Raw genomic sequence first — 20985 nt, 5'->3', positions numbered from 1 at the left:
CAAAGTGCTGGGATAACAGGCCTGAGCCACCATGCCCAGCCATACTGTTTCCTATAAGGGCTGCACCATTTTACATTCCCACCAACAGTGCATAGTGTTCTGATTTCTCTGCAGCCTTGTCAACATTTGTTATTTTCTTTTCTGTTGATAGTGGCCATCCTAATGGGTGTCAGGTGATATTGTGATTTTGATTTGCATTTCTCTTATTGAGGTATTGAGCATCTTTTTGTATGTTTCTTGGCCATTTGTATATATTCTTTGGAGCATTGTCTATCAAGTCCTTTGCCCATTTGAAAATTAGGTTTTTTTTGGTTGTTGTTGAGTTGTAGAAGTTTCTTATTCTGGGTATTAATTCCTTATTAGATACAGTTGTCTCTCTGTATCTGCGTGTTCCTTATCTTTGGATTCAATTAACTGCAGATTGAAACTATTTGGAAAAAAAAGAAAATAAAAGCAATATAACAAAAAAAATACAAATAAAAAGTACTGTCTATCAACTATATAACATTCACATGGTATTAGATATTATAAGTAATCTAGAGATGATTTTAAGTATATAGGAGAATGTGCATAGGCTACATGTGAATACGACACCATCTGGTATCAGGGACTTGGGCATCCACTGATTCTGGTATCCATTGGTTCTGGAAGCAGTCCTCTGAAAATGCCGAGGGATGACTATATAAGATTTGCAGATATTTTCCCCCATTCTGTAAGCTGCCTTTTTACTCTGTTGACTGTTTCCTTTGATTTGCAGAGGGTTTTTAAGTTTGATGTAGTCCCAGTTGTTTATTTTTGCTTTTGCGGCCTATGCTTTTGGTGTCATATCTAAGAAATCATTGCCAAACCCATTGTCTGGAAGCTTTCCCCCTGTTTTCTTCTAGGAGTTTTACAGTTTCATGTCTTAGTTTAGGTTTTTAATCCATTTTGAGTTAATTTTTGTATATGGTATAAGGTATGGGTCCAATTTCATTATTTTGTATGTGGATATCCAGATTTCCCAGCACCATTTTGTTGAAGAGACTGTCCTTTCCCCGTTTTGTAGTCTTGGTACCCTTGTCAAAAGTCATCGGCCATATATGCAAGGGTTTATTTCTAGGCTTTCTATTCTGTTCCATGGGCCTATATAAGTTTCTGTGCCATACCACACTGTCTGATTACTGTCACTTTGTAGTATGTTTTGAAATCAGGGAGTGTGAGGCCTCGGTTTTGTTATTTTTCAATAGTTTTTGGCTATTTGGGGTACCTTGAAATTCCATTTGAATTTTATGGGTTTTTTTTTTTCCTTTTTCTACAAAGAATATCATTGAAATTTTGATAGAAATTGCACTGAGTCTTGACTGTCTTAGATTTTATCGGGAAGAAGCTGTTTACCAGGCTTAACAAGAAATGGGAGCTGTTGGATAGAAAACATTTCTTTTGATGCAGACGGGCTTGTGTTGCCAAGTGCGTGTTCTGATTGAGGCTCGATAAAAGAACAGCACAATTAAACCATGCAATGCAATCTGTGAACAAATTGTCTCCAGCTCGAAATGATGAAAATAATATTTTAACAACTTTTGACTTGATTTAATGATCTAAACAGTGATTATTTCTTATTCTTGCTAAGAAATACCGGTTTTATGTGAAAAACCCTCAATTAACAATTTAAGATAGCTAATGACTAATGGAAATTTTTTCCAGAGGAAGAAGTCAGATAGGAGCTCTCTGCTGTTGTTGCTGTTGTTACTTGCCAAATAATATTTGCTACATTTTTGGGTCAGGTCCCTTAAGTGAGAATAAGTGGGTTTTGTATATCTAAGTCCCTAATTAACTAGAGCGATGCCTTTTTGAATTCCTTCCATGGTCTTATCACCTGCAGTGAAGTAGGTGAAGTAGGCAGAACAGGAGTTTTTGGAAAATATTCAGTGTGAAGAGACTGAGCTTAGAGAAGTCAGGTAATTTCTTTGAAGCCTGGTAGCTCACAGGGAGGGAGCCAAGACTTCAACCCATGCGTCACAATACTGCGGCCTCTGCTCTCTCCAGGAAAAGACCATTTTATTTATTTATTTTTTTTGAGACGGAGTCTTGCTGTCACCCAGGCTGGAGTGCAGTGGCGCGATCTCGGCTCACTGCAAGTTCCACCTCCCGGGTTCACGCCATTCTCCTGCCTCAGCCTCACGAGTAGCTGGGACTACAGGCGCCCGAGTAGCTGGGACTGCAGGCGCCTGTCACCTCGCCCGGCTAGTTTTTTTTATTTTTTAGTAGAGACAGGGTTTCACCGTATTAACCAGGATGGTCTCGATCTCCTGACCTCGTGATCCGCCCGTCTCGGCCTCCCAAAGTGCTGGGATTACAGGCTTGAGCCACCGCGCCCGGCCCATTTTATTATTTTTTAAAATTTTTTATTTATTGTTTTGAGATGGAGTCTCGCTCTGTTACCCAGGCTGGAGTGCAACGGTACGATCTTGGTTCACTGCAACCTCTATCTCCTGGGTACAAGGGATTCTCCTGCCTCAGCCTCCTGAGTAGCTGGGATTACAGGCGCTCGCCACCATGCCTGGCTACATTTTTTTGTATTTTTAGTATAGATGGAGTTTTACCACGTTGGCCAGGCTGGTCCCAAATTCCTGACTTCAGGTGATACACCCGCCTAGGCCTCCCGAAGTGCTGGGATTATAGGCGTGAGCCACCGCGCCTGGCCAACAAAACCATTTTAGATAGCATTTAATAAATTTATTAGTAATTCCAAATTCTGTGATCTCACTTACTAGAAACCACATATTTTAGCAGTACACCAATTAATTAGCCTTAAGGCATTGCCTTTACACAGGAGTCAAAAGATTACGGGAGGCATTAATCATCTTAAAATTCAAGAAAGGAAGGCAGAGGACATTTATTTGCAGCTCAGGGGTTTAGAACAGAGGTATGTTTTGATTTTTATTTTACTTCATTTAAATGTGCTTCTTCAATTAATAGCAATAAATACTCATCAATGTGTATGATCTGTGATAGTATTCTAGATAATATATGTAGTTAAATTATTTGATGATGTTTAGAATCCAAACCTAATGACACAGATAAAGCAGATGTGTTTTTCAGTATCCTTCCAAATCCCAAATCCGTGGGCAAGATAACACCTGTTTGGAGTTTCTCTAAAAATTACCTTTCTCTGCCTTTAAAAAATATCTTGAATGCGACTGGGCGCGGTGGCTCACGCCTGTAATCCCAGCACTTTGGGAGGCCGAGGCGGGAGGATCATGAGGTCAGGAAATTGAGACCATCCTGGCTAACACGGTGAAACCCCATCTCTACTAAAAAGAGAAAAAAATATCCGGGTGTGGTGGCGGGCACCTGCAGTCCCAGCTACTGGGGAGGCTGAGGCCGGAGAATGGCGGGAACCCGGGAGGCAGAGCTTGCAGTGAGCCGAGATCGCGCCACTGCACTCCAGCCTGGGACAGAGCAAGACTCCGTCTAAAACAAACAAACAAACAAAAATATCTTGAATGCTTTTGAGTGACTCCTTCTAACTTGTCACAATGGTGATTTTCAGTGATTAAAATCACCCGAACTCCCGAGGGCGTTCATTGCATGCCACAAATCAGTACTCCTCCTCCCCTCAGCATGAAGCATTGAATACTGCTTTTTTTTTTTTTTTTTTTTTTTTTTGGTGGTGGTGGGCGGGGGGTAGGGGGGCGCGGGGAAGAAGCTGTTTTAAATTGCAGATGTATTTGGATTTCATTTTTATGTAACTCCCATTTCTTATTTTCCAAAAACTCTGGAAATGAGTTGCATATTTCCACTGATGTCAAAACTGACAAGTCCTTACAAAGAAGCACAAATATGATATAAAACACTATAAAACAAAAATATTGAGAGCAAGACTTTGACCAGATTCCAGCAGAATGTATTTGTTACATCTCTGTCACTTTTTTTTTATCACTGCACTTCTAATAGTTTAATAAAAAGTCTCTTATGAAGAAAGGATTGCCTTTCTCTTGCGTCAAACGTTCTCATAACTTTCATTCTATCTTGAAGTTTTCCTTTTTTCTTCTAAACTTTGAAGAAACAGAATCCTTTTGATGTCTTTGAGTACTTGCCATTCATTGGAGCACTTGGAAAGGAATTTTGCTTGGAAATAAATGTCTTTTCCCTGCATTCTAAATATTTCCTTTGCATAAATGTATTTCATTTCTTCTTTATTTGACCTTGACATAGTTGCTGGCAGGGTACAGCAAGGAACTCTATGAATTTAGAGTTGCTTGGCTTCTACTGATTTGCTTTTCTTATCCTGGATATTCAGGACTGTCTTGGAGGGACCTGGATGAGAAATCTAGAGAAGAGGAGAGATTTTTTGGCTGTTGCAGTTCTGTCAGGCACAAAGTCAAGATTATTAATGAATTTATTATTCCTAATCCCTTTGTTGGACCCACCGTGCTATACATTGAGTGAGAAACAGTGGCAAGGAGCTCGTAGTCTAGCCTCTGAGATTCCCTTGCAAGAGAGGCAGGCCTGGGAATATTGAGCAGTGGTGGCAAGTCCAGGAGAACAAGGGGCAGAATCCAGGGCAGGTGGCCGAGACAGGAAGGGATCGGTAGGGCCCAGAGCACTAGAAAGGCAGGTGCTGGGGTGACAGAGTTAAGGAAATCAATACTGCCCACCAATATAGACACTGCCCACCAGTGTAGACTCTGACCCTGACCCAGAGGCAGACGCATGCTTCTGTACTGAAGTAGGGGAGAGCGAGTGAGCAGGACTGTCAGAAGTGTTCTTGTGGGAGAGAAAGATGACAAAGCATCTTTGCTTCTCCTCGAGCCTGCCAAGAAAAGCCAGGAGTTTGAAGAGGTTTTAGCTGTAAGTTTCCAAACATCACGCTGTCTTCAATTGAATCTTTCCTTGGCATCTAGAAAGGTGGCTGAAGAATAGTGGGATGAACCCTGGGCTAGAATTCTGCTTTCTATAGGAATTATCTGAACCTCAGTTCTTCATAGATGAAATGGGAATCTTAAGAATAAGAGGATGTGTGCACAAGTGGCTCACACAGTGCCTGGCATCTATTAGGTTATTACTAAATGTTTATTCACTGACCTGTATATAGGTATGTTAAGATTTTTCCAAACTCTTTTAGCTCTTTTATTACTCAAGTTGTTAGGTTCACGCTCATAAACATATTTTCTTGTAATTTTCCTAATATGTTTACTTTTACTAGAAAAGTTGAACGTGCTCGTTGTATATATTATGTAAAATATAAAATACAGAAAATACATAAAATGCAGAAAAATAAACTTCAATTCTTAAAATTAATTTAATTTAAAGTGAAAATTTAATGACCCAATATCTTGGCACTTAGCAATAACCAGTGCTAGAATTTGTTGCTTCTCCTTCAATCTATTTTTTTTTTTTTTTTTTTTGAGATGGAGTTTCACTCTTGTTGCCCAGGCTGGAGTGCAGTGGCGCAATCTCGGCTTACCGCAACCTCTGCCTCCGGTGTTCAAGTGATTCTCCTGCCTCAGCCTCCTGAGTAGCTGGGATTAAAGGCATGCATCACCACGCCTGGCTAATTTTGTATTTTTAGTAGAGATGGGGTTTCTCCATGTTGGTCAGGCTGGTCTCGAACTCCCGACCTCGATGATCTGCCCACCTCAGCCTCCCAAAGTGCTGGGATTACAGGCGTGAGCCACCACCCCCGGCCTCCTTCAATCTTTTCTATACATTCATTAGGAAGTGTTCTCTATTTGCCTTTTGCACATATGTATGTATTTATTGAAGGAGTGTGAATTAGTGGTTAACAAGTATCGTATTTGGCACCAAATCGGCATAGGCTCTAGTCTAATTATTGTATACTCTTGGATTAGCTATTTGTCCCCTTTTGTCCTGTTTCCTCGTCAGTAAAATGAGGTAATACTGCCTACTTCATTGTGCAGAAATGAGGAATAAATGAGATAATATATATGTAAAGCGCTTAAGAAAATACCTGGGAAGTAATGAGCACTCAACCGATGTTAACACTGCTTATTATTGTTGAATTGTGAATATTAATGACAAAAACAATTATTTGGGAAAGGTGCTTTATAATTTCAGTCTTAAAATATCCAGTGATCTTAGTATGTCTTGTCCAGCAGGTTGTAAAAGATTTGGGTACTGAAGAGTTCCTGAAAGAAATCCATGTGACCTTTTAAGGACACCGTAACAGTGCTTTACTTTTTATAAGAAATCATTAATTACAAATGTCAAGTAAATGGCAGCTTAAGAAACAACTGAGTATATTGTGGTCTGGGTAGTGTCCTTTTGGTAGGCTTTTCGTGTTCTGGTAACAAATTATCTTCAGAAGCTTTTTAACTACAATAAATATATTGAGACAAAGAAAATTAAAAAAAATTGTTGCGTTGGATAACTTGGGTAGAACATGGAAACATACTTATCTGGCTCTGTATTAATAAAATTGCCTTCTATGTTTTATGGCATACCTTGTGCTTTTCGAAGTGTTCTCTTTTGCGTTATCTTATTCACTTCTCCACAAAATTCTAATAGCTAGCTAGATATTAAAATGACAATCTCTAATTTAAAATTTTTCTTCTATGTCTTTAAAAATGTTCTAGGTTTTACTTTTCACAATTGCTTTTTGAATCCACCTAGAATTTATTTTGGGAGTTAACTTTATTTTTTCCATATTGATGGTGATTTATAGTTGTTCATTTTTACCCTGATTATTTTATATGTCAGCTCTGACATATGTCAAATTGTCATATACTTATGGATCTCATTTGATCTTTGCAAGTCTGGGCCAGTATCACATTATTTTAATAACTATGGCTTTACGATAAGTCTTGATGAGAAATACTCTACCTTGCTTTCATTTTTAAGATGTTCCTAACTATTCTGGGGTACTTTGCATTTTGATATAAACTTAAGAGTCAGCTTGTCAAAGTCTGTAAGATACACAGTTGGTATTTTAATTGGAATGGCACTGAATTTTTGTATCAATTTGGGAGCAGTTAATAACTTTTTAATATTGAGCCTTTCTATCCATAAACATGGTATAGCTCTACATTTATTTTGTTCCTCTTTAAAGTAACTGATAAAATTTTCTAATTATATTCATAAATTCTTATGCATCTTTTGCTATTTATATTCTTAAGTGTATCTTTTTTTCTTGCTGTCATGAATGGAATCTTTAAAACATATATGTTCTGCTTGTTCCTGGAGTATATTAAGTAAAGTGATTTTTAAAAATATACTGGTCTTATATTTAGCTACCTTGCTGAATTGTCATTCAAATAATTTGCCGAAAGATTCCATAACCAATCATATTGTCTGTGAATAATGTCTTTTGTAATCCTCATACCTTTTTTGTTGTCTTGTTTCATTGTACTAGCTCATACCTTCAGCACAGGGTTCAATAGAACTGGTAAAAAGTAGGCATTAACTATGATGTTTGCTATAGGATTTCAATATACTTTATCAAGTTAAATTCCCATTCATCTCAGATTACTGAGTTTTCATAAATCGGTGTAAATTTTATTAAGTACTTTTCTACTTTCACTGAACTTAATTTTCTTGTCTTAATCTCTTCATTGTATATTTCTTAATTATGTAATCATGTAATATTCAGATATTGAGGCAAAGACTTTTCCAGATGAAAAAGACCTAACAGTTTTTATCACAATGAGGAAAAGAAACCAATATGATTAGTTAGACAAGTTCCTGAAAGATGCACTTATGTGGGTGTGGTGATAGGAACATATCATAGTTGATGAGGAGATCGGAAGTGATGTCATCCTGTAGGAATGAGGGTGGTAGGGATTGCATAGGGAGCTTGAAGAAGTGGTGAATGTCTGAACTGCAGTGGAGGGAACAGGAAGCAAAATGAATAAAGGTAGTGAACAGCTACAGTGTACTTTAAATTACATTTTTAATAGCAGCTGTTGGTAGAGTCTTAGCAGTCCTGCTCCATAGCTGGAGTTTGTGGGCAGAACATAGGAATTCAGGTAGTTGGGTTGATCTAAGGATGTGAGTTTGCAAGCTGGTTGTAGCATAGGGGAGGGAACTACTGAGGGAATTGGTTTGAAAAAGCGGCTGATTTGGTCAATCATAGGTTGGGGGGGATGTGCTACTTAAGGAAGGAAATGAAACAGGAACAGGTCTGATACACATGGACATATTTTTGCTAATGAGGCAGTGGGAAAGATGGAAGAAGATTAGGATCAGATGGGGGAAATCCGAGTAGAACATTTCAGAGAGAATGGCCCAGTCTGGGTTATGGCCATGCATTTTGGAGTTTTTGATAGGATGGTTTCCAGAAAGCACTGTAGATGCGTCAGTTCTGGTCAGACTGCCTGAAAATGAAATGAACCACTTGTTCTCAGCTGTATTAAATACAGTTTTATTACTGCAGGACTATTTAGTTTGTGTGTTGAGTCTACTAAAGTGTTGAGCAATTATACAAATGTATTGCTATCTGAACTATGCCTCATTTTCATGAAATGTGGTATGTGGTGTTATAAAATCCTTGCATTTTATAGCGATTAGATTTTTAGTAATCTTTTTAAGTGTGTTTGAATATAGTGTTTTCTTGATTTTTTTTTTTTTTGGTATGGAAGTATTTTCCTTTGAATTCCTTATTGTATGCTAGTTTGTATCTCTTTAGCATTTAGGAGAAATGGTGAAGGAGAAAATCTTTGTTTCCTCAAATAACTTTTCACTCCGAGAAATGTTGAAAAATGTGAAGAAATAGATTTTCAGCCTGGGGAATTATTTATTCCTGGCAATTTGGCATGAACTTGACTGCTCTTAGGAGAGACTATAGTAAGTGGTAAATAAATAATCTTCCCATTGGATTCAGCAAAGGTCAGAATCTAATGAGGATCTAGACTTTATTTTGAAATCTACAGTTTTTAGGGCCTTGGAAAAATTTCAAAGGGTTTAGAAAATCACTATGGAAGAAAAATGTTTTAGACATATATATTCCTATTTTTTTTTATTTTCTGGAGAAGTTATAGTTCATGTTTGAATTAAGAAAGATTTTCAACAACTTGAAAAATTATAGGCTAACCACTTCGGCTGGGGTTTCTTCATTTGCACTAAGAATGTAACAGACATAATTAAATTCAGGTCAATGTCATGAAAAATTTTGTCTGGTTCACCCAGTGATGATCAATTTGATAAACGCAAACTTCCTAGGTGGTTCCTTCCCAGGGTTCTGCAGAGTGTGTGAAACAAAAGTGAGATACGGTTTTTGTCTTCAAGGAAATGTTGCTATCAGGATAGAGGTGAGACATTCTGTATTAGTCAGGGTTCTCTGTAGGGACAGAGCTAACAGGATAGATGTATATATGAAGGGGACTTTATTAACGAGTGCTGACTCACACAGTCACAAGGTGAGGCCCCACAAGAGGCCGTCTGCAAGCTGAGGAGCAAGGAAGCCAGTCCAAGTACCAAAGCCTCAAAAGTAGTGAGGCCGACATTGCAGCCTTCAGTCTGTGGCCTAAGGCCCAAGGCCCCTGGCAGAGCGCTGGTGTAAATCCAAGAGTCCAAAAGCTGAAGAACTTGGAGTCTGACGTTCGAGGGCAGGAAGCATCCAGCATGGGAGAAAGACGGGAGCTGGGAGACTCAGCAAGTCTTGTCTTTGGATCTTTTTCTGCCTGCTTTTATTCTGGCTGTGCTGGCAGCTGATTAGATGGTGCTCACGCAGATTGAGGGTGGGTCTGCCTCTCCCAGTCCACTGACTTAAATGTTAATCTCCTTTGGCGACACCCTCACAGACACACCCAGGAACAAGACTTTGAATCCTTCAATCCAATCAAGTTGACACTCAATATTAACCATCACACATTCATTGGTGAAAAATTAGCAATATGAAACAGCATATGGTGGCATAAATTCTCAGGATTCTTTCAACTGTGGATCTATGAAAACTAATTTTATATCTGAAAACATCTCATATACGTGGAAAAGGCTGAATATTAACGTTTCCTACTAAAAATTAAATGATATGTCATCTACACTGATATTAAATAAATTCCAAATTGTGCCAATTTGAATTTGCATCAGAAATGTTTGTTAATTAGCTGAGTTTTGTTTATTGTAATAAATATTTCTGTAGTACTTGCTGTATACCTGTACTAAGTTCTTTATAAGTGATAACTCATGAAACCTGTCATAGGGACTCTATGAGATAGGTCTGTTACTATCATCACTCTTTTGAAGATAAGGAAACCAAAGAGGTTGAGTAATTTACCCAAAGTCACATACCTAATATGTGAAGGTGCTAGGATTTGAATTCTGCCAGGCTGCCTTAACCAGGCTATGCTGCCTCTTTATTGTTTACTGTCTCTTTGCAATTTTATCCTTTAACTGCACCCCCATTCCATTCTTTTTTTTTTTTTTTTTTTTTTAAGGTAGAGTGTTTCTCTATTGCCTGGGCTGGAGTGCAGTGAGCATGATCTTCGTTCACTGCAGCCTCCACCTCCCAGGTTCAAGTGATTCTCCTGCCTCAGCCTCTTGAGTAGCTGGGATTACAGGCACTCACCACCATGCCTGGCTAATTTTTGTATTTTTAATAGAGATGGTGTTTCACCATATTTGTCAGACTGGTCTCGAACTCCTGGTCTCAAGTGATCTGCCCGCCTTGGCCTCCCAAAGTGTTGGGATTACAGGCGTGAGCCACTGTGCCTGGCCCCATTCCATTCTTTAATGAATGAAGTAAAAGTCGATACTAATCAGAAAATAAGTAGGAAAACTGCAGATTCTGGGAGGATTACTTTTGCCATTCTCAGGCATATTTTTAATAATGGTGAGCAAATTGATACTTTGGGTTGATACCCCTCTTTCTTCTCTGGCCGAATAAGATGGACAGAAACCATAGAAAACAGCATAGTACGTTTTCTATAATAGTCATATAATTTTGAGTGCATATTTCTTTGAATTTGGTTTAAAGGAACCTCAAATTTTCCATCGATTGCTAAAGTTATGCTTTCTGTCACTGTCTACTTTGGTTTTGATTCTCTCAGTTGTTTGCTTAGGAGTCTTATCCAATATTAGTGATGGAGCTGGGGTATCAATCATTCAGGAAACTGCCTCCATCAATGTGTCAGTCACAGATTTCTATTCCTTCTGCTGCGCCTATGGCATGGGATGACAGTTTTGGAAAGACAGTAAGGGTAATGATAAGAAACATCAGAATATCCTTTTCTTGAGTTCTGATTTTAAAATAAGCTTCATTTAGCCAAGAATTGACAATGACTAGACCAAGACATGTTTGACCTGTGTCTGTCATTGGCTTCCTCAGTAAATGAATGAAGAAATCAACCTCACTTGTTGATGCCTATTAACTTCTAAAGTCTATTAGTGTCACATTGAGGTCCTGACACTGCCCTCACTATTATTCAAGGTCTTGTTTTACTGGGAGAACTTGATCTCCACAGCTGTCTGATTTTTTTTTTTTTTTTTAACCTAACAGTTCTGGTCAGGTATGTTGATTTGTAGTAACATCAGATGAGATGCACACATGTGAGTCCAGACTGAAATAGCTTTGTGAGCCTTGCTGTGAAATCTCATTTGTGTTTTTCTGGCCATTCCAGGGAAATTGCAGGCAGACGTGGGTAGGATGTTTTTCTTCTAAAAGCTTGATATATTGGATATGAAATTAATTATTGGCGCATAGTTTCAGTGCTTAGAGTAATTTAGGGAAGCCCATTGCACAAACTGGCATTAGCATCCTCCTCACCTCCTTTTATCATCATCATTATCATCATCACTGAGGTTGAAAAAAAAGGTACTACCTTCTGGGTGGAATTCTCATTGAATGAGGGGCTCCCTGGGCTGCTGAGGCCTCACTCCTCCTGTGGCTCTCTGATGAACTCTGGCATTGGACTCTGGTCAGGAAGGCCGATGACAGTCCCATTGTGGGCTCCCATTATCTGTTGGAGATGGACTGGAAGATGATATATATTTAGGATTTGTTTGATAGGCACCATTTGATTCTATCTGAGTTATTTTATCATATCTACTGATATCCTGAATTACTTGCCATATGAATCAAGGACAGGCTATCTCAATTTGGATGGATTTTCTCAGAGAAGCGAAAGGCAGCTTTAGATAAATATGAGTGCAAGATAAAATGTTCATAGAGAAATTGGAGAAATAGGGCGGGGTAGACAGAAACCTTAATGTAGGATTCAAAAGATGCTATTTATTATTATGAATTTTATTATACACAAAAAGTAGTTTTATCCTAACATCATTAAAATATGATATTTACTTATACAATTTGCATTAACATTTCCCTCAAGGTAGACATGTGTGCCTGATATGCCTATGAATATATTTTTGTGTCTGATGATAGTCTCCCATTTCTTTGTCATTCATTTCTTACTGGAATCTCTTTTTGAGTCTGAGCACTTGAACATGGGAATAGATTTGATGGTCACTTAGCAAAATCTCAATTTCCCTCAGTGCATTTCTTTTACAAATTATATCTGTACTTTCCTTTAAACAACGTTTTTTTTTTTTCTTCAGTCGAGGTCTTGCTCTGTTGCCTAGGCTGGAGTACAGTGGCACTCTCTCAGCTCACTGCAACCTCTGCCTCCCTGCTTCAATTGAGTCTCCTGCCTCAGCCTCTTGAGTAGCTGGAATTACGGGCGTGCATCACTGCACCCAGCTAAGTTTTGTAATTTTAGTAGAGACATGGTTTTGCTATGTTGGCTAGGCTGGTCTTGAACTCCTGGCCTTAAGTGATCAACCCACATCGGCCTTCCAAAGTGCTGGGATTACAGGTGTGAGCGACTGCATCCGGCCTTTAACAACACGTTTTTAATGGAAATCTTGTTCTGAACAGTTTTCATTCCGGCGTTCTGAAGATGGCATCTGCATCTTCTGAGCATGCTTCTTCCTCAGCCGTTTCCTCTGGGCTCTGATCTCTTTGCTCTATGGTAGAAAGGGTAGAAAGGAGGGAAAGGAACAACTGGAACCAGGAGGGCAACATGGTGAATGCTCAGCCCTTCCAAACAACATAGTCACCATAGGAACAACTTTCTAAAGTAACATCATACAATTTTCTTGGAAAGATAACCTGCTTGCCATTCTTGGAGGCAGGGGAGGCAGAGGCCCAGACATGCTGCGGCCCAGACAGCAGCTTCCAAGCAGATGGAGTCTGCACCCACCCAGTTTGGACAAAGAAGCCCCCATACACCCTGTGGAAAAGATTTCCAGAAGCTGTTGTGAAAAAACCACCACCACCACCACACACACAGACACCACCCACCCACCAACACTAAAGGTCATTCTTGAGTCTGATTTGAAAACTAGGGTCACATGTCATCAGGTTGTTTTGTGTATTAAATGGGTGTTAATACAGGTAGGTTACTTAGAACAGTTCCTAGGGTATAGTAATTGTGTGAGTTTTAGAAATTATTGTTATTATTGCTGTTTAGTGTGTATTATTCTTAAATGCTTATAAAATGACAATATCTGATGTTGGCTAAGTGGAGGAAATCAGTATTTTCATACATTGTAGGTAAGAGTATATATTGGATCATTATTTTGGGAGGAAAGTTTTACAGTATGTCTCAAAAGTCTTAAACTAGATGAAATCTTTAATAACTAAATAAAATTCTACTTTTGGGAATTTAACCAATAATCTAGACAATTACTTGCCCCAGTGGATATTCATAGCAGTGTCACTTGCAATGGTAAAAAAGTTAGCAAAAACTTCACCTCCAGGTAAAGAGGTGATTTGAATTTATTCATTTAATTTCATTTACTCTCTAAGCTTCATTAAAACTGTAGTAAAAATTTTTTTTTATTGGGGGAAAACTTATACCAAGGAAAATATACATATATTCAATGGAAAATTTGATGAGTTTCGAGAAATGTATACACACGTTACCAAGCTCCCAATCAAGAAAATCTCCATCGTCCTAGAAAGTTTCCTCTTGCCCTGTTCCGTGCAGTCTCCACCTCCATGGACTACACTGGTCAGATTCCTCTGACCATAGATTAGTTTTCGTTGTTCTTGGACTTCACATAAATGAAATCATACAGTGTGGGCTCCTTTGTGTCTGGCTTCTTTCATTAAAGGTGCTATTTCTGAGAACCCATTCATATCATTGTTTTGTTTTATTTTGTTTTGTTTTTGAGATGGAGTCTTGCTCTGTTGCCCAGGCTGGAGTACAGTGGCACAGTCTTAGCACACTGTAACCTTCACCTCCTGGGTTCAAGTGATTCTCCTGCCTCTGCTTCCTGAGTATCTGGGACTGCAGGTGCCGCCACCACGCCCAGCTAGTTTTCTATTTTTAGTAGAGACCGGGTTTCACCATGTTGGCTGGGATGGTCTCAAACTCCTGACCTCAGGTGATCCACCCGCCTCGGCCTCCCAAAGTGCTGGGATTACAGGTGTGAGCCACCGCGCCCGGCCATATCATTGTTATATGAGTAGTTATTCCTCTACTTTTGATTCCCATATCCTCTGTCCCTTTATTGCTGAGCAGTGTTCTATTTTTGAATATACTAGAATTCATTTATTTTCCCATTACGGATACTGTTGTTTGTTGTTTTTTGACTGTCATGAATAAAGCCGTTTTGAACATTCTTGTTACCAAAAAAAAAAAAAAAAAAAAAAAAGAAAGAAAACTAGGGTCGAATCCTACAAAGGCATTCAGGTGACAGGGTCCCATCCTAACAGCCATGTCAGTAGGTCTCATCCATCACACCTGGGAAAATGCTCCATTCCCCATTCCTTAGCTCTGGTTCTGCTTTCAGACTTCACTCTATATTGGCGGGGTTTTAAAGCCAGAGGGGCCTTTATCCACTTACTCTTATGTACAGATCTGAATATGGAGGTAAGGAGGGGCAAGTGACATGTCCTAAGTCAGAGGAGATTCAACAAGAAAACCAGACAATCAACGACTGAGCCCTGGCGTATGCTGGGCATTGGCGAGCCGTGGGGCTGTGGAGATGGAGAAAACAGAGTCCCTTCTTCAAGGAGCTCAATCCGGCAAGGGAGGCAGATTCTTTGCAGGCAGGACCAGGCTTCCCTGCAGCAGAAGGAAACTAAATCAGGGTAATGAGCCTCAGCAGGGACGGGCCTCCACACTGCCCTGAGAGGATCGTGTGTGGACACAGGGCTGTGGCATGGCCCCGCTTTGAGTGGCTAGCTGTGCGGTAGGGCCAGGTGGGGCCTGGAGTGGCCTGAGCTAGGGGCTGGCATGAGCTCCCCCAGGGAACTGCATAAGTAACGTTAGCCTCTATTTGCACAGCAAACTCAAGGGCATGGTTTTCTGGGACACAGGCTGTACCCCTCCCCCAAGCCTAGCGAATGGGCTACCCTGGTTGGTGGGCCCTTGTTTGTGACAGAGTTGGAACACTCCGCAGGGTTCCGAGTGCTGAGTTGTGGCCCACAGGTAACTGGCAAGTGGAGGCAGAGCTGTGGAGCCCTTGGGAGCCACGGAGGGCCTGCTGCCTGCCATGAAATGCTCTCTCAGCAGCTGCTGGCCCAGCTGTGGGCAGCCATACAAGCTATTTACAGCATCCTGGGACAGGTGCCTGCAAACCTATGGATGCCGTGGGGGATCCGAGCGTTCAGTGTCACGGTGGCCTTTGTGGCCAAGAGACAACGTGCGATCAGGAGGGAAGAGCTGGCCCAGCAGAATTTGATCCAGGGTGAGAGCCACAGAAACGTCAGAGGCAGGATGGGGCTGGCACCCAGGCTGGTGGTGGCCTCACATCACCTATGCCCGAGGCCAGTCCTGGATTGCCCCAAAACAATTTCTTTACTCCAAAGAAATGCAAAGGAGTTAAAAAGTGAGAGCCCAAATCCAATCTGTGCTCAGGGGCCAAGGGCACAGCTGGAGAGGGAGCTCCTGCAGCTGCAGCTGAGGCCCCCACTCTTCCTGCACTGGGCAGAGAGCCGTGATGGGGCCTCAGCAGGAGTGCAGGGAGGAGGACGCCTACTGCCTGGACGTGGACCAGAGGCTTGGCAAGATGCAGGACAACTGGAAGCCGTGAGTCAGACCTGCAACTGGCTCAAGAAGACTGCACAAGACCTGGCCTAGGAAATGGAGAAGGACCTACCAATTTCCAGCGGGAGATCCTCTTCCACGAGGAAATGGCTCAGGAAGGGTTGAAGGCTACCGGGTCCACCAAGAGAGTGCTCCAGGAGCTCTGGGAAGAGTATGACTCCAAGAGGCAGAAGCTGGCTCACTGGGAGGCCAAGTTCCAGCCTTTCTGGACCAGCGCGTTGGCTCCCAGGGCTCCAGCCGCAGTCCGCAGGACCTGGAAGTGCCAGGGGTACCGTGAGCTGCCAGGACCCCCAGGAAGAAGGTGAGTCATCATGTGAGGGCTTGGGTCCAGAGCACCTGCCTGTTTGATTCAATTTTCCCCGCAGCCAGGTCCTGAACACCCAGAAACTCGGCCGAACGTGAGCCTGAGCTGCTCCCTCGAAAACACTTTTAACTCTTGTTAGTTTAGGTACCATTTATTAATTGAAACTGAAATTGTTCTTAGTGAAAGTTGGATAGATGGCATTAGGAGTGTAAGATACTGTTTTACCAATAAAGATTGTTGGATATAAAAAGAAAGTTTTTCACATTTATTTCACCGTAATAATTCAAGTACTTCTATTTGCATTTGTGTCAAATTACATCCCTATACATACAATACTAAGAGAGTTGTTTATATGTTCACAGATACACTTGGCATTGTATCATACTGTTATATTTATCTCATAACTTAAATGTTAAATAATATTGTGTCATGTAGATATGCTTTAATTTATGAACTTACTTCCCTATTGTGAACTATTTAGTTTGTGTCCATTCTATGGCTATTAAATACTGCAAATTAGTTTGTTTATTCAGAAAATCCTCATTCGGGCATTCACCAGTCTACTATTGGACACTATCCCAGACACTGCATTTTTATGGAAGAAGCCTAGCATTGAAAAGACCACTGATAATGAGTTCCATGGGACTAGCTGTTACCGGAAAAGTTGTTTTTGTGAAATATTTTATGTTAGTTTACCTAACTTCCTATGAGAACTGTCCTTTCAAAATGTTCATAACGGGCTATAGAACAAAATCTATGTGTTCACTTGCTGTGGTTTGAATGTGTTTCCTCTAAAATTCAGGTGATGCTTGGCTGGGTGCAGTGTTTCATGCCTGTAATCCCAGCACTTCGGGAGGCCAGATCTCTTGAGCCCTGGAGTTTGAGACCAGCCTGGACAACATAGTGAGAACATGTCTCTACCAAAAAAAAAAAAATTAAAATTCAGGGGTTGCCAATGCGATAGTACCAGAGGTAGGGCCTTTAAGAGGTAACTAGGTGATGAGAGCTCCTGCCTTGTGAATGGGAGGAAGTCCTTTAACAAAAGTCTTCATGGCCAGGCACGGTGGCTCACGCCTATAATCCCAAGCACTTTGAGAGGTGGAGGTGGGTGGATCACTTGAGGGCAGGAGTTTGAGACCTGCCCGGCCAACGTGGTGAAACCCTGTCTCTATTAAAAATATAAAAATTAGCTGGCCATGGTGGTGGGCACCTGTAATCCCAGCTACTTGGGAGGCTGAGGCAGGAGAATTGCTTGAACCCAGGAGGCGGAGGTTGCAGTGAGCTGAGATCGTGCCATTCACACTACTGCCTGGGTGACAGAGCAAGAGGCTTCATGCAGCCTTCATCCTCTTTTGCCCTTCTGCCTTGTGACCATGCAGTAAGAAACCCTCACCAGATGCCGGCTCCTTGATTTTGGACTTCCCAGCCTCCAGAGCTGTGAAAAAATAAATTCTGTTGTATATAAATTACCCTGTCTCAGGTATTTTATTTTAGCAAAATGGACTGAGACACCACTACTAGAATACCTATCCTCTAAAACAATTTTCATCCTTTTCAGCCTGGCACATAACTGCAAAACAATAGTATTAGGTTGGTGCAAACGTAACTGTGGTTTTTGCAATTACTTTTAATTGTAAAAACTGCAATTAACGTTTGTACCAACCTAAGAGCATATTAATCTTTTCTTGGTTTTCACCTTAGATGGGGTCTTTGAAACTAGCTGGAGAGTATTGGGTGCTGAAAAGAGTGTAAGGATTCAGATTTGTTCCAGGTGAGGCCCACATAGCTTTCACCCACTGTACCTCCCAGGATGGACTGATGTTGGTTGACCAGGGGAAGTCACGGTAATAGCTCATACACGAGGGCACATTTGCTCTGTTGCGGCCAGCACCAGCACACCATATGCATGCATTTAGTAATTGTTTTCATCTGAATGAATTAAGATATATGTTGCATAGCTGATGATTTTGAAGTTATCGCTGGTAACCATTGAGCCAGACAAAAAACAGGTGCTATCCTCTTGGAGTTTGCTGATTCTAGGATTTCTTGACAATAGGGATGATTTTGAGTGTTCAAGACATCACGCTAATGTGGGTTGCTGAGTGATTGCCTTCTCTGTGGGTGTATGTGTGTGTTTTCCTCTGCTGAAGCCTTCTATAGTCTACATTACATAAAATAAGATGTGCCATGTGATTTCCTTTGGAGAATGCTTGAGTAATATCGTTGTTGAACTAGAAGTGCTGAGCAGTAGATGCTTCTTGGGCTGTTATGTAACATTTGGTTGGATGGACCTGATTTTCAAAATGTTATCATCTTAAAAGTTTTATTTCTGCTTTATGGTGGCATAATTGTCAAAAATTATATATATTCAAGGTATACAATGTGATGTTTTGATACACACGTACATTGTGAAGTGACAGCCACAACCAAGCTAATGAACATATTTATGACCTCACAGAGTTGCCTATTTTCTGTGTGTAGTGGAAACACTTCAGAACTACTCTCTTAGCAAATTTCAAGTGTCCAGTACAGTGTTATTAATTACAGGCACCCACCCTACTGTACATTAGGTCTCCAGAACTTACTTGTTGTATAACTTCAAGTTCATACCCTTTGACCAATATCTTTGTATTTCCCCTCCCTATGACCCCTGGTAACTACCCTACTACTCTCTCTCATCTGTACAACCAAATGTATATATATGTGTGTGTACTGTAACTGAACTATGATCCAGCCATGTGAAAATTTTTTAAAAAATAGTTTAATATTAATATATATGTGTATAACACATATATAAAATATATGTATATTATATATGTGTTACAGCACACACAATATATGATTATATATGTGTAACAGAATGCATATTTATATATAAATGTACTATAATTGAACTATGATTCAGCCATATGAAAATTTTTTTACAAAGAGTTTATGGATATAGAAGTGCTAATGAGATATAAAATTTAAAAAAGACATACATTATATGAACAAGATGATTCCAAATTCAGTTTTGAAAATAAAAGCAGAAAATATACATATATAGATATATCTGTATCTATCTATATCACATTTGCTCTATCCATTTATCTATTAACAGATAAATGATATAACAGGTCTTTACAAATTGCATATAATATATAGGTATATATGTCTTATTTACATCTATTAAAGCCTTATTCCGATACTATAGTTATGTACAGTATAAAATCTGCATATATATATGTGTGTGTGTGTGTGTGTATATATATATATATTTTTTTTCTTTGGGAAGTGTGAGTTCAAGTGATTTGAAAATGCCAGAGAGGACTGGGCACAGCGGCTCCTGCCTGTAATCCCAGCACATTGGGACGCTGAGGCAGGTGGATCACTTGAGTTCAGGAGTTTGAGACCAGGCTGAGCAACAGAGCCAGACCGTGTCTTTACAAAAAATTTTTAAAAAATTAGCCAGGTGTGGTGATGCATGCCTGTAGTTTCAGCTACTTGGGAGGCTGAGTTGGGAGGATCGCTTGAGCCTGGGTATTTGAGGCTGTAGTGATCTATGTTTGTGTCACTGCACTCTAGCCTGGGTGACAGAGCAAGATCTTGTCTTAAAAAAAGAAAAAGCCAAGAGAACCAAGTGTGACAGCCCTAAAACATGTTCAGGATTTTAGAGAGGTCGTGCGTCTCTTTCTGTGTTTTAAATCTTTGTGATATTTTGAATGAGAAATATAACATGTAGAGAATTTGGAAAACACAAAAATACAAACAGAAGAAAATAAAAGCTACTGGCCGGGCGCGGTGGCTCAAGCCTGTAATCCCAGCACTTTGGGAGGCCGAGACGGGCGGATCACTAGGTCAGGAGATCGAGACCATCCTGGCTAACACGGTGAAACCCCGTCTCTACTAAAAAATACAAAAAACTAGCCGGGCGAGGTGGCAGGCGCCTGTAGTCCCAGCTACTCAGGAGGCTGAGGCAGGAGAATGGCGGGAACCCGGGAGGCGGAGCTTGCAGTGAGCTGAGATCCGGCCACTGCACTCCAGCCTGGGCGACAGAGCGAGACTCCGTCTCAAAAAAAAAAAAAAAAAAAAAAAAAAGGAAATAAAAGCTACTTGCAATTATGCCATCCAGAGATAAATTGCTGTTGATATTTCACATATTTTATTCCATTCATTTTTCTATGTATCTGTATATATTGTTCTTCTTTTATTTTTAAAAACAAATTTGGAATCATCCTGTTCATGTAATAAATGTATTTTTAAACTTTTTATATCATTAGCATTTTTATATCAAGAAACTGTAAAAAAATTTTAACATGACTGAATTGTAATTCAGTTATAGTACATTTCTCTTCTGATAATTTTGGGACTATTTCATATTAGAGAGTCTTGTCTACTTGTCGTAGATACTATTTTACCCCATGCATCCATTTTTGAATAAGAAGAGCCTGTCTTTAACAAAGCTGTTTTTTCTTGAGTACTCCTGAAATCTCTCCTTGCATCTGGAGGTCAAATTAATCTAGCAGTCCCTGGCCAGTTTCAGATGCTTCATTTCTTGTGTGTCTCATGCATGGCTCTGGGGTGGATGTCGGACTGAGTCAGGGTTTTCTCTTGCTTCTCTTGTGAGGGGATGCTCCTGGTTTTTCTGTCTCCGCCATTCCATTATATACTGGTCCTATAACCCAAGGCCCATAGACTCCCCGGTCT

General features: G+C 40.3%; 1 protein-coding gene across 1 annotated transcript in view; it reads left to right on the top strand.

Annotated features, from left to right (window-relative positions):
- The window catches only part of RYR2 (ryanodine receptor 2), a 794036-nt gene that overhangs the window by 141309 nt on the left and 631742 nt on the right, over window positions 1-20985 (top strand). The window lies entirely within an intron of this gene.

This window comes from Macaca mulatta, chromosome 1 (assembly GCF_049350105.2).
Source record: "Macaca mulatta isolate MMU2019108-1 chromosome 1, T2T-MMU8v2.0, whole genome shotgun sequence".
NCBI classification, from domain to species: Eukaryota; Metazoa; Chordata; class Mammalia; order Primates; family Cercopithecidae; genus Macaca; species Macaca mulatta.
The sequence above is the reverse complement of the archived record's forward strand: the minus strand, read 5'-3'. Positions and strand labels throughout refer to the sequence as shown.